A 13,635-nucleotide genomic window follows, 5' to 3' on the forward strand; every position below is an offset into this window, starting at 1 on the left:
TCTGGGGCCTCATGACTCATGGGCAGGAGCAGTTAATACCCAGATGGCTCCTGCTTCAGTTAGTGGGGAAGTAGGTGAATGGGTGGTGGGTTTCTGGCAGGCAGCAGCCCAGTGTGGCAGGAGCACTTGCACCTGGAACTGTCATTGCAGCAGCATCTATGACCAGCGGCCAACGAGAGCAGCAGGAGGGAGACCCAACACCAAGACCATCTCTCACACTATCTAGGGTTTTCCTGAGGAGCTGTGTGGTGCGCTGTGTGTGTTCTAAAAATAAAGTTCGTTTCTTTTGACAAGTGGCTCCTGAATTGTTCCCAGCCAGACTGCGGCATTCTCCAACTCCAGGCACATACGTGATCTTGCCTATTTTTGGTGGTCAGAGTACTTTTTATGTGGCTGACTCCTCACCTGCAAGAATGGGGAGCCACTCTCTGGTAAGTTGAGAAGAGTACAGAGGCCTTCCCAGCAGGTCTGGGATAGCACAACCCAGAGTTCTCTCAGGCTGAGGGCCTCAGAAAATTTCCTGTATTTTTTTCTCATTATGCCATTGGGAAAAAACGGAAGAGGAAAGGCCTCCTAGGCCTGAAGACACACTCAGATTTGACCACCCATGTGCTTAAAACTCCAGCAATACCCTGGATGGGGAGAGAGCAAGGCTTTTGCTGGTGGATGCTCACAAGCCAACTCATCCACCCACATCTGCCCCAGAAGCCTGGTCCTGGTGGTATGTAGGCTGCTGCTGCCACCTGGAGGGCATTCTGCATGCCAGCAACCAGGCCAAGGCAGGACAGAGGCCCACTCTTTTAACAGTGTGTGTAGCCAGTCTCCTAGATGGCTTCAAGTAAACTTTATCACAAGTTACCAGCATACAGGAAGCAGTAGACTGGAGGGAGGCTTCTTGGCCATCTCTCCCAATCCTCAGCAGTCTCCAGGGCTGGGCTGTGGAAGGCAGGGTCTCAGGTGCAGACCATGCCCCCATCTCCTCCCAAAGGCCCAAGGGCCTAGTAGCACACAGGGATCTGCTTCCTGAAGAAGACAGATCTGAAAGCCCTGCACTCTGGCTGCTGAGTCCCTACAGAGAGGTCTGCAATCTGAAAACTTTAGACACAAACTGGCTCCTGGTTGCTTTACACCCCCCTCCTGCTCTGGTTTAGCTGCCTGAGCATATCAAACTTCTCCCTGCCCTGAGGCTTTTGCAAATACTGTTCCTGAACCAGGTTTTCTCTCTTCTTGAGGATGGCTTCTCTTGGATTTTCATCTTATATCTTCTGTGGAACACATACTAGTATGTGACTGGTGTCCTCTCATCATGATTGTGAAGGTGAGCCATGAGCATCATGTACTCAGGTGCAGGATGAGTTCCTTCTCAGCTGAACCAAGTGGCTCATCAGACTGCTGATTCCCTGATCCTTGAGCACCAATTTAGGTGCTGGGTATGTGGCATAGCCACACCCTGCAGTTCCTGATGCCAGCATAAGTTTTCCTCAGCACTCACTCCCAGTGTTCCTGTAAGGGCCTCTGGCTGAGGGCTGCTCCTTCTGGGCTCCTGACTGGGGACTTGTGGAGTACTTTACCATTAGAGCTGACATCAAATTATCCTCCAGACAACCTGGTATCCAGGTGCAGGAGGTTTGAGTGAGGGAGAAGCTGAGTGTTGGGCTCAGTGGCTTCTGAACAATAGACAGGAAATCTCAGGTAGAATTTCTGGAACCTCTGCATCCTCCTGTTTACCCTCCTGCCTCCAGGGCCCACTATGTCCACACCAGATTTCCCAGCAAGGGGCTCATGGACTTGCCCTCATCCCAGGGCCATATTTTCCTCAAACCACTGCTGTGTGACCTCAGCAGTCCTGAAAAGTGGTGATAATTAGAGGAGCATGTGCTGAACCCCACCTGGCTTAAGAGTTCTTGGATCCAGAACCTGTAGCAGCATTGGATCAGACACATGGCTGCCTCCAGTCTCATCTTGTGGTCCATGGAGATGTAGAGAGGCTTCTTTCTGTGGCTATGGCTCTTTAGGGCCTACAGCATGGAAAGGAGGTGAGATGCAGGAACACATGCTTCTAGGTCCCAGCCAGCCACAGGGAATAGAGGCTTTGCTGAGATCCTTGGTGGTAGCAGGGAGTTCTTGGACTCCTAGTCCTCAGGCTCCTATCTGATGCCTGTCTTCAGGCAGGGTGGGTGAGTGCTGGCATCTTTCTAGTCACCTTTCTAGTGCATGCTGCAGGGCCACAAGAGAGAGATGCAGGGGTGAGAAAGAGTGTGGATGCAGTCACAGGCAGGAGCAGCGGTCCAGAGCCCAGGCACCTGGGATGGCATGGGGTGACTGAAGGAATAACCTACAGCAACGTATTCCAGTGTGGCAGCAGCACAGAGATAGAGATGGAAGAGAGAAGAGACAATCACAGCATGGGAAGGAGTCCAGTGGCCACACAGTTTGCAAGCCACAGGATAGGATGCACCACCCAGGGCCACATGGAGGGAAGCACCCAGAGAATACCAGGTGTGCTTTACTCCATCCCAGGATCCAGGGATACAGAGGTGTCCAGGAGGTAGATTACACATCCTTACCATCCCCAGGACTATTCCAGTCACCTACTGGCTGAGCCCAGGCTGTCCACACTTCCCTGCCTTCTCCTTGTGCAGGGTACTGTTCTCCAACCCATATACCTGCAAGATATTTTTGGCTACTCCATCGCAGGGCAGCTTTGTGAGGACACTAAAGTAGTGGGCTACTCCAAAGCTTGGCAGTGGGCAGAGGTGGGTGAACTAGGGAAGTGGGGTGGGTAGCATTAAGCCATGTAGCCAGGAGGTGGGCACAGGATGAGGGATGAACAGAATCTCACCATTTGCAGAGCAGCAGAGCACTCAGAGCCCAGATTCCAAGACCCTCTCTGCCCAGACTTTATGGGTGAGGTTTAGGCAGGCCCAGTAGCCTAATTAGCATGGTCATAACACTTCACCCTGTTCTTTTTTTTAATTTTCTGGCAACTTCCTTCTTCCCCTCCACTTTGCTGCTGCCCTCGAGCCTCTGCATATGTTCCCATGGACTGGGTGCCCATGCCTAGGAACAGCCTGCCTAGCATTCAGGTCAGCATAAATTTACCCTTTGGCTTTGGGTCCATGGGGTCAAAAGGCAGTGGCCAGGATGACCATCAACATCAGCCCCCTCCTGGGTCAAGGTCTCTGTATCTGCAGAAAATGGCTCTCCTGTCTGATTATGGACAGAGGACAAACTGGGATGTGGGGTAAGGGTGGCTTGCACTTCTCTGGCCAAGCCACCATCAGGGATGGTGGTAAGGGTGGAGATCTCTGTGATCAGGCCCTGTGACTTTTCACAGTGGCCAGGTTGGCACTGGACTGTGGTCCTGGAGATGGGCCAGTGTAGTTGCTGTGGGAAAGAGAAAGGAAAGTAGTGAAGATGGCATGAAGGGGGGCCGTCGCTCTTCTCTGGGTGGGGGATCTGTCCTGTGGTCTCACTGCTGATGGTGAAAACAAGTTCAGAAAGGAGCCATTAAAGCCCAGCTGGCAGCAGATGCTCTTGCAGTAGGGTCAGACATGCCCTGTTCTGGGTGCCCACTCTGACCTTCTCTTTTGGGTGCAAGATTACCTTAGAGATAAAACATCTCATTTTTATCCATAAACAGGACCTACAAAGCCACAGAGAATCACAGTTAGTTAAGCTGACCCTCATTCCTCAGGTTGGGCTGTTCATGGGGCAGCACAAAGGGAAACTGCCTCAGGAGTCTAGCTTTTTAGAAAATCCTCTTCTTTTCTGGCTATGGGTAGTAGTGGCTTGCAGAGGGCCTTCCCTCCCCCAGGCAGAAACAGAGGGTCCACTTTCCTGTTCCTGGGATGGAGTACCTTTGTGGGGCATGAGGTCTGGATCCTTCTCCTGTAGCAACTATACCAAATCCACCAGAAAGGGCAACTCTTGGAAGGCCATAATGCCTGTCACATAGGGGGCCATCTGGCTACCCATTCAGCTCTCTTCATACACCACCTGCCACCAGGCATGCAGGTCAGCAGAAGCCTGAGGCCACCTGCTTCCTGCCTCCATTTTCTCTGCACTATTGCTCAGTTCATGGCCAACAACAAACTTCTCTCTCTGCCCCACCCATGGCTCCCTTCTCTGCCTCACCCATGGGTGGGTGCAAGATAACCTTCCCTGCAAATGGTGGTAGGGATTGAGTGCAATGTCATTTTGTAACAGGGGTTCACTTGATGCTTTGACTATATCCCTTGGTTCTTTTAAACTTTTATATTTTTTTTTTCTTTTCCCTAAACTTCTTTTCCTCAACATTTATTCTCCTTGATCTCTCCTCCCTAATCTAATTTTTCTCTGAATCACCTCTTTAAAAACCCACTGTTCCCCATGATGGGCAGAATCACTGGCTCTGGGATAGGATTCTCCTGTGTTTCTCATTTGCAAGCAAATCAATAAAACATTTTCCTTTTCCTCAAGACCTTATCTTTATTATTGGATTGACATTGAGGATGAGGACTGAGCTTCCAGTTACAATTTCAAATACCTGGGACCTGGTGTATATGAGGATGCCCAACCACCCTTCCCTGGAGCTCTTCTAATGGTGGTGGCTAGCCTCACCCCTGCTTTTCCCTTGCCCTTATGGGCCTCCTTGTAAGTCAACCCTGACTCCTCCACCACCTGCATGGGCTGCTGAAGGCTCAAAGGCAAGGCCCAGGAAGGCACAAGCATGAAGGCAGCATCCTGTGGACTCCATGAGGGATGGGGAAAGCCAGGTGTCCTGGAGGCTGTAACAATTAGGTGTCAATACTGGCTTTATTAAAAGACCTCTAATTATATGGAAAGGTGGGTGTGCTGTAAGAGAGAGGATATCAGAGAAAATAGGGGTTTCCAGGAACAGGAGAACTTGGAGACCCTGAGGAGGAGGGTAGTGCACACTGGTGTGGAGCTGTGGGGACAGCAGATGAACTGACTGAAGGCCCTTGACATGCTACCAGGAGTTGTGAAGGACAGAGGGCCCAGATGGCCCAGGCTTTCTGGAATGGCTGGCAAATACCAAGAGAGCTTGTAAAGTTCAGCTCCCTTTCTTAGGGCTTCTCTGGAAAAGAGACTGTTTTCAAATCCAAAAGACCCTACCCCAAAGAGGAAGAGGGTGGCTGGCTATAACCAATAGAGCATATAGGTCAATCTCTGCCTAGAGCACATGAGGATGGGGCTTTTAACTCTCTTTTCATTAGTCTTACTGGCCTGAGCTACTTTGCAACCTGATCTGTTTCATTCCCTACCGGGGGCCACAGTAACATCTGTAATAGGCTCCTCTTATGTCCTGGGCATGGGAAATGAGAAGGAGGCTTTCCTTTCTTGCTCACTGGTGTTTGGAGCTTGCATGGAGAGAGTCTAATTAATAGATATCATCATCCTATGGGGGCACAGGATGCCCCTTGTGTCCCTGTGGAAAGTCATCTGTAGGCTTCAGCAATCCAGCCTGCTTGGGTTCACTAAGAATTAGTTTCACTTGTCTACCATTAGAGTAGACCCTCCTCACTTTGGGTTATTTGCAGGTAATTTTTTTAACATGTTACTGATAAAATGTCCAAGAGATAAATTCCAACCCTCTAGGCTAACACAGAAGAGTCAGTTCTCTTACTTGTGTTCAGTTGCTAATCCAGTCTCAAAAGAGAAGTAGAAATTGTGATTTAGGAGTGATCACCAAGAGATCCAGAGGATTCAATACCAAAAATGGGGGTGGAGGTAGAGGGTTGTAGAGAATGTATGTGTAGTAGGACCCTTGGACTTCCAGACTCCAGAACTGAGAGCATTAAATCTCTGTTGTTTACAAGGCATCTGATTTGAGGCATAGCAGGCCAAATGGACTAATACAAGTGTGCAGAGGGCCACTCCTGGGCTTGTGGGGTGAGATGGCTTACTAGTAAAAGCAAGTCTAAACTGCATCCTAAGAGAAAAGTGGGAGCTGGCCAGGCATAGCATGGTATATGAGGGAGTCAAAGCTGAACTGAGTGGGCTGTGGATGTGGGGAGTAGAATATGGAAAAGATGGCAGTGGTGGGAGTGCAGCCTATAGGGTCATACTAAGCAGAGAACAGATCACAAAGGGCCTTCAAGCTACCCTCAATAAGTGTGAACTTGAATTGTCTTTAGGGCGGCACAAAAAGGTTACTGAAGTCCTATTAAGAGGACTTATGGTGACATGATCTCATTTTTTAAGGCAATCACTCTCCTAGCCTTGGGCATCAAGAAGAAGACTTGGGGTGGAGAGCCCATTCGGCTTAGTAACCTACAAAAGCACAGATTGAGACACAAACAGGAAAGGGGCGGAAGAGAGGCAGACAAGAGGGCAGATTCCAGCAAGATTTAGGAAGCTGAAAATATGGAGCTGACATTAGATAAGATGTGAGGGGAAGGGGAGAATGCAGGAAGTGACAAGAGAGTTCCAGCTTGGGCAGGTCTGGATGTGTGCCACTGAAGCTGACAACCAGATTTGGAGGTAAACATCAGACTTGGCTCTTAGCAGTCATAGAATTCCTTAGTTTACTTATTTTAATTTTCCCCCTTCAAACACTTTTCACCTGTTAATGAAATTCTAAGAAAGATAGCTGGGGGTGTGGTTTACTAGTAGAGTGCTTACTTGGCACTCTGCCAGGTACTGGGTTCCAACCGAGCACCACAAAGAGAAAAGGAAAAAAACAAAAAAGGAAATTCTACAACTTTGCTCCGGTCTTCAGTCTTCAGCCCCTGCCCGTCCCTCGGGTTACTTGCGCTCTGGGAGCCATCAAGGAAGCACAGATGTTGACACTGTCCCCTTTCACAAAGGACACCTCAATGTTCCCGACCCTCTGCAGATCTGAGAAGATGGGGTTCTGGTGCGACACCTGAGTGTCACGGTCCACCAGGAAGGCCTTCAGCCGGGCTTGCTCCCTGGGAGAACAGAGGCATCAGCCCCGTCCAGAACCTGCGGGGACTCCGCCTCCAACTGCGCCCTCCCTCGCCAGAACCAGACCTGCGCTCTGTGGTCCCCCTGCTGCGGACTGGGCAGGACCGCTGCCAGTCTTGGAAGGGGTGGTAGCCCCGCCCCTTCCCCCTGGGCTGCAGCCTAAGTTGGCTTGGGTCGCGCTCCTAAGCCTTGCAGCAAGGCATTGCTGTATCTCCTTTCCCAGCACAGAGTCTTGCAGGCTGCAGGGCCTCACCCAGCGAGGGAGAATGTGTGTGGAGTAGGAGTCTTGCACATCCAGATCAGTGTTGCCTCTTACCCCATGCTCCTCAAAGTAATGGACATTACTTCGTGCTCTCTGTGCCTGCTAGATGCTGGGGTTGCAGCTTCCTAGTGCTGCTTCACCTGGGGCAGAGATGGGTGAATAGATAGTGTAGCTGCAATTGTGCTGGGTGAAAATAATACCTCTGGGAGCTGGCTTTCATCTGGTGGTTGGGAAGGGCCTCCCACGGAGGTGATATTTAGAGGCGACCTGCAGGGTGAATTTGAGAGCATGTCAGGCAGAGGGAACAGCGGGTGCAATGGTTCTGAGATAGGAAAGAGGCGGATGTATTTGAGTCACTGAAAGGCAGCCAGTGAGGCTGAAGTATAACAATTTAACCCATAGCAATTTAACTTATATTCTGAGAAATAAGAAAAGTATATTTATAAGTCATGTAGTCTGAATATAGATTTCAAGAGGATGAAACAGAACACTGCTTTAGATTGGACTAATTAGTTTTGAGTTTGGGAAAGACTTCCTATAGCACCAACAACCAACAATCCCTAGAAAGCAGGGCAAGTTCTCAGCTTAGGGAAAAGGCATGTCCCATTTCTTGAGCACCTACCCCATGCCAGGCACTGGGCTGATGTTTATCTACTCTAATTTCTCACCACATAACTGGGAGGCATTTAGCACGTGAGAAAATGGAGACTAAAAAGGATCAAGTGTCTTTCCAAGGTCACTGAGCAGGCAAACAGGAGAGTCAAGACCTATCTATGCTTAGGTCCATCTGGGCTGTGGTGTGTCCCCTGGTTGTGTTAGAGTTAGGGTTCTGAGGAAGTAGCTGTCCTCTGGGCTGAGGTTGCATTGTGTCTTGGGGTACAGGTAGTGATTGGGAAGGAATCACTTGGGAATCAATTGAGAAGGAAAGACTTTGGTGGGTCCATGTGAAGGGAAAGGCAGCCCATGGCAGATTGTGGAGCCCCCAAGAAAAAGTAGCCTCAAGAGTGGAGAGGGCTGCTGCATGTGCAGGGCCCTCAGTTGGTTCTCTGAAATGCTCCATCAGCTGAGAAGCAAACAGGCTCAGTGTCCCTAACAGGGAAGGTCTAAGTTTTGCTAGCATTTTCTCTTAGGAAAAATCATTTAGGCTTGTTTTTCTAACTGGACCTGTGATTCTGAAAGCTTGAGCATATGCTTAGTGAACTTAAAGGGGTCAGAACATTGCAGAATATGATGTGAGTGCCAATTGCTGCTTGAACCACTGGTACTCAATTCCAGGCCTCAGGGCTTCTGTCCCATCAAGCACTCTGCAGGCACTTTGACATGGCAGCCTCACCTGTTGCTTCTGGCATCATATCAGAGATACTTTATATTTGCACACTGGTGCTCCTGGGCATGCCAGAACTTGGGTAAGTTTGGCTGGTCCTTTTGACTGATATTTTGCTTGCAGTGATTATCAGTGGAAGTTTGTTTTTAAGTTGGAACTGCCTTAACATTTAGGAACAGCTGAAAGATCTCATGACTGTCTCAACATGTGGAAAAATCTTGTAAGCATTTAGGATGGAAAGGACTTGAGGGCAATGACTTGAAGTTCTATTTCTTTCACTGCCATTATTTTCTGTCACCAGGAAGTCTTCTGCAACCTACAGCTTCACTCTCTGAGTTAGTTAGTTTTCATTCTTACTCCTTGGTAGCTGAAGCTGTGCTGTTTCAGTGGTGTCCCTTTAAGCAGAAGACACCACCTCCGTAGCTGTGGACTGTGGACAAGCTGTTCTGCTGTTGTTCTGTCCAGTGAAAGTTTAACATCTCATATTCTTGAGTGTGCTCTTCACTCCTGAACTGTTCACTTCACGAATATTTCTGCAAGGACATTTCTACAAAAACCCATAACAATTCCCAAAGCCTAGCTGAAGTCTACATGCCTTTCACAGTAGTATGGCCCCCCAAAGAGAGGGATCCTTTAGCAGCAGAACTCAAGCTTATCTAAACAGCATTTCAAGTGTAATGAAATTTACCTGTGCTAGCCTAGTGTATTTTAGTATAAATCATGCTAGATACAACATTAAGGTTTTGAAAGCAAAGCATACAAAATAAAAATTCTGAATTAAAAACAACTCATATCAGTGAGGAAAAAAATGCCCAGGCCAAAGGGAGCAAAAATGTCTTCACATCAAATGTCTTCACCTGATTCCACCTATGAAGGTATGGCAGTGAGGAACAGATTGGGTCTGAGTGCCACTGCTGGTCCTGAGTAGCTTCACCCCCATTCTCAGGCATGTAAGGGCAAGGTACTCAGCTCTGCATAGTCTGGAAAGTTCACCACAACTCACTAAATGCAAGCACATGTTCTGTGAAAGAAGCTACCACCTGAGGTCTGTCACTGCACTTCTTTCCTCAGACACTGTGAGAACCATTCATGGAAATGGAGTGCAGTGTTCCTTTTGCACCTGCCTTTGCAGGTGTGCACATGGCCTGTGCCAGGCTACTTTTTTTTTTTTTTTTTGCAATGCTGTGGAATGAACCTTGTGAGGCAAGCACTATACTACTGAGCTGTGCCTTTTGCCACAGTTGTGTGGCAAAATTACACAGGCCTGATTGGTTCCCTAACTTATCTGGAATGTACATGACAGACAGGACCTCCAATGTATGGATGGCTATTGTCCTGATCTCACTGCAAATGGGGCCTGAGCTCTGGGGAACAGAAATTTATCCAGAGGTTTGGGACATCAAAGTGGGGTTCAAAAAGAGACAAAACTTACAATGAAAAATGCAGAACAAGACTGAAGAAAGTTATTTTTTTTTTCCTTTTTCAGAAATAGCACTGGTTTTAGCTTCACTCTGAGGCTCAGGACCAGGAATGCACATATCCAGGAAGCTAAGATCACAGCAAAACTGCATGTTTATGTAGTGCAATGCTTGACAACCAATAACTCCCCATGGCTTTGCCAAGAACCTGCCTCTGATCCATGCTAACACTGACAAACTTTCATTTAGAATCTCAAGATATGAGAAATGGAAAGTGCTTTGGCTGTCAGTCCACTTCATTTTATTCATGGGGACACAAGAACCCTGAGTCCCATGCTCTTCATAGAGTTGTTGGCTCTGACACTTTGGAATCTGGCAGTGACTTACCATGGGGCCTGGGTTCACTTTTGTTCTTGTGGCCTTAAGGAATGTGCAGACAACCTGGCTTTATTCATGTAGTGAGAAGAAAAAAAGAATGTGGTGCTTTTTTCACATGTTGGAACTCAAGAAATATGAGCACAGTACTCAGAATTTAAGGTACTGGGAGAGAGAAGAAAACCAGATTCTCTTCTGTGTGTGAACAATAGAATAGGGACAAAAAAAAAAAAAAAAAAAAAAAAAAAAAAAGAAAAGAAAAACATCCCTGCATTCTGCCTCTGTGTGGCAGTGTGAGGAAGCATGAGGAAGAGGCTACAGGCCCAACACAGGTCACTGCTGAGTGTGACCCCTATTACAACTTTTTAATTTCTGTTGTTCCTAGAATGCATAGGATAGTGGTTGAGTTCCAGTTTTATGTTACTGCTATTCTCACCACTTAATATTCATAATATAACATGAAAGTTCAGAAATCTGCATGTGTTCCAGAAAAAGCTTGGCTCTCAAGAAAGCTGTCAGGTGGCACGTTGAATTCTGGTCTTGAATTCAGTGCTGTGCCAACACTTTTGTTCCAAATTCCCCAGAGGCACAGTGGAGGGGAGTGGAGCTGTGTCTGCAGCACATCAAGAAGCAGAATGGAGAATTCTATTTTGCTTGGCCATTTTGTTTCCCTTTAGTTGTCACTTTCCACACAAAGACACTGCTGGATAGCAGTATCTCTTCTGGAAACTGGGATTCCACTTCTGGAATAACTTTGCTCTCTTTAGTTTCCATGTAACTCACCAGAATGTCCCTCAGGCTGCAAAATCAGGTAAAAGAGAGAGTGTTTAGAGCATCAAGAGCCTATTTTCTTTCACTATTTCCAGGCATTAACAGGACAGAGGTGCTAACTAAGACTGGAATTACTGAAGATCAGCTTAAAATCAGCCAGCTGACATGTTTCTGAGCTGGACCTGGAGTCCAAGGCTCATGGCTTTTGGAGGATGGAGCTTCCTCGATGATGCTCAGATAGGCCATTTCAGGCACTCCACTGATGGGCCTGTCCAGCTGCATCAGAAACAAAGCTTTGCCATTCAGAAAAGGCAAATGTTCCCTCTTATGGTTTATCTTACCAAAGGTTGCAAATTCTCCAGGAAGGGGAACTTTACTGTACACAGGTGTGTGCCATATGGCCTGAGGGTAGAAACAGCCAATGTAGCTTAACTGTCCATCCAGAAAACCAATCAAGTAAAATGACTGCCTCATACCACACATAAAAGTGAACTAACAAAAATGTGCAAGATAGAACTATAAAAGCAGCAGGAGAAAACATAGGGATGTTTTAACACCCTGGGATATGATAAGAAAGGCCTTTAGTGTATGTCCCCATTGTGGCTTTTGTTTTTTGGGGGGGTACTGGGGATTAAACCCAGGGGTGCTTAGCCACTGTGCCACATCCCTACCCCCCACCACTTAAAAATATATATTTTTGTTGTATATGGATGCAATACCTTTATTCTGTTCATTTATATGTGGTGCTAAGGATCAACCCCAATGCCCCACATGTGTTAGTCAAGGGCTCCACCACTGAGCTACAACCCCAGCCCCCATCTCCACCCCCTTTTAATATTTTATTTTGAGATAGGGCCTTTCTGAGTTGCTTAGGACCTTGCTAAGTTGCTGAGGATGGTTTTGAACTCACAGTGCTCCTGAATAAGCCTTTTACAAATCATTAAAAAAGAGATAAGGGCTGGGGTTGTGGCTCAGTGGTATAGTGCTTGCCTTGCATGCCTGAGGCCCTGTGTTCGATCCTTAGCACCACATAAGAATAAATAAATAAAGATATTGTGCCCATGTATAACTAAGAAATATTTTTAAAAAGAGAGAGGTAAACCGGTTGGGGATGGTAGCATATGCCTGCAATTCCAGCAGTTCAGGAAGCTGAGGCAGGAGGATTACACAGTTGAGGCAAGCCTCAGAAATAGTGTGGTCCTGTCTCAAATGAAAAACGTAAAAACAGCTGGGTATGCAGCTCAATAGTTAAGTGCCCATGGGTTCAATATCTGGTACTAAAAGTTAAGAAAAAAAAGATCAACTGCCGTGCCCAATAACCAAAAGCTACCAAGATGATACCAAGAGGATGATAAACAAATGGTTATAAATTTAAAAATGTGCCCAGCCACATAAGTAGGTAGGGAAACACAGGTGGAAACAAGATACCACTTTTTTGCCACTAGATTGACAAAAATTTAAAATTCAGATAATTTTGGATATTTTAGATTTCACATATTGGTGTAGCTTTTTCTACCTAATCTAAAATGCATACCTCTTTGGCACAGTTAGGTCTACTTGTTATAATGAGAATATATGATTTCATATTTATCTTTTAAAAGTCCTCAAAAGATTAAAACCAAAGAAATAAGTTCTCAGTTGCTCTGGTGATGGATAATAGTAGTACGATGAAACTACCTTCATGTCAAGGGAGATGCCAAACATTTTAGGTGTACACACAGTACCTCCATTCAGGGTTGAAGCTGTCCTGGGTCTGGGTGATTCTTACTTTCAACACCATCATTTCATGGAGCTTCATGGGGAAAGCATCCAAGTTTGTGTAATACAGGGAGGTGCTGAGGAGCTTATCAATTTCTGGGCTGATGTCTGCTTTGTACCTACAACTGATTTCCTGAAATGGATCATAAAATAGATAAACAAGTGTAATGTCAAACCCTGGGACCAGGATGCAGCTCCCTCAGTCTGAGCAGAGGCAGGGCTGACTCACTTTCTTCAGTTCTCAGTCGCAGTAGCTCATCTGAATTACAAGCAGAGAGGAACTGCCAGAGGGCATTATCGTGTTTTAACTGACATCTGCTTAAGGCCTAGAAGAGGAAGAGAGTCCCAAGTGAGAGGAGAAGGCTCACACCCTCCCTTGGTGCACACCAAGTATTCTGAGTGGTACCCCAGGACACTTCTCCCTAATTTTCTCCAATTCCTGTCATAAGGCCATCTCTGTTCCATTTACGAGTCTACCTGCCTCATCTTGCAAACATCTGAGAGTCTCCCCCTCCTTCAGCAGCTTGTATCTGTGAGTATCACACAGTGAGCAGGTGGTCAGTGTACTCAGTCACCTGTGCATCCTGTTCCATTAGATGGTCAGCACTGAGCATCCCTTTCCTGTCCCCATTGTGTACTGCTGTTCTGTGGACTGGTTTGGGGTGAGGTTCCTGAGGTTTCCACAGGGAATCTGGTTTTCCACAGATGCCTGCACCATGCTCCTGCATGGTGTCATTCTGGCAGGAAACTAAGATGAGGTGATCCTGGTTCTCCTTGAAAAGCTCACAAGACCC

The 13,635-nt window shown here is 47.1% G+C and overlaps 1 pseudogene; it reads right to left on the bottom strand.

Annotated features, from left to right (window-relative positions):
- LOC139703566 (E3 ubiquitin-protein ligase RNF213-like) overlaps positions 1-13,635 on the bottom strand; it is a 145,156-nt pseudogene that overhangs the window by 68,528 nt on the left and 62,993 nt on the right.

This window comes from Marmota flaviventris, chromosome Y, assembly GCF_047511675.1.
Source record: "Marmota flaviventris isolate mMarFla1 chromosome Y, mMarFla1.hap1, whole genome shotgun sequence".
In the NCBI taxonomy this organism is placed as follows: Eukaryota; Metazoa; Chordata; class Mammalia; order Rodentia; family Sciuridae; genus Marmota; species Marmota flaviventris.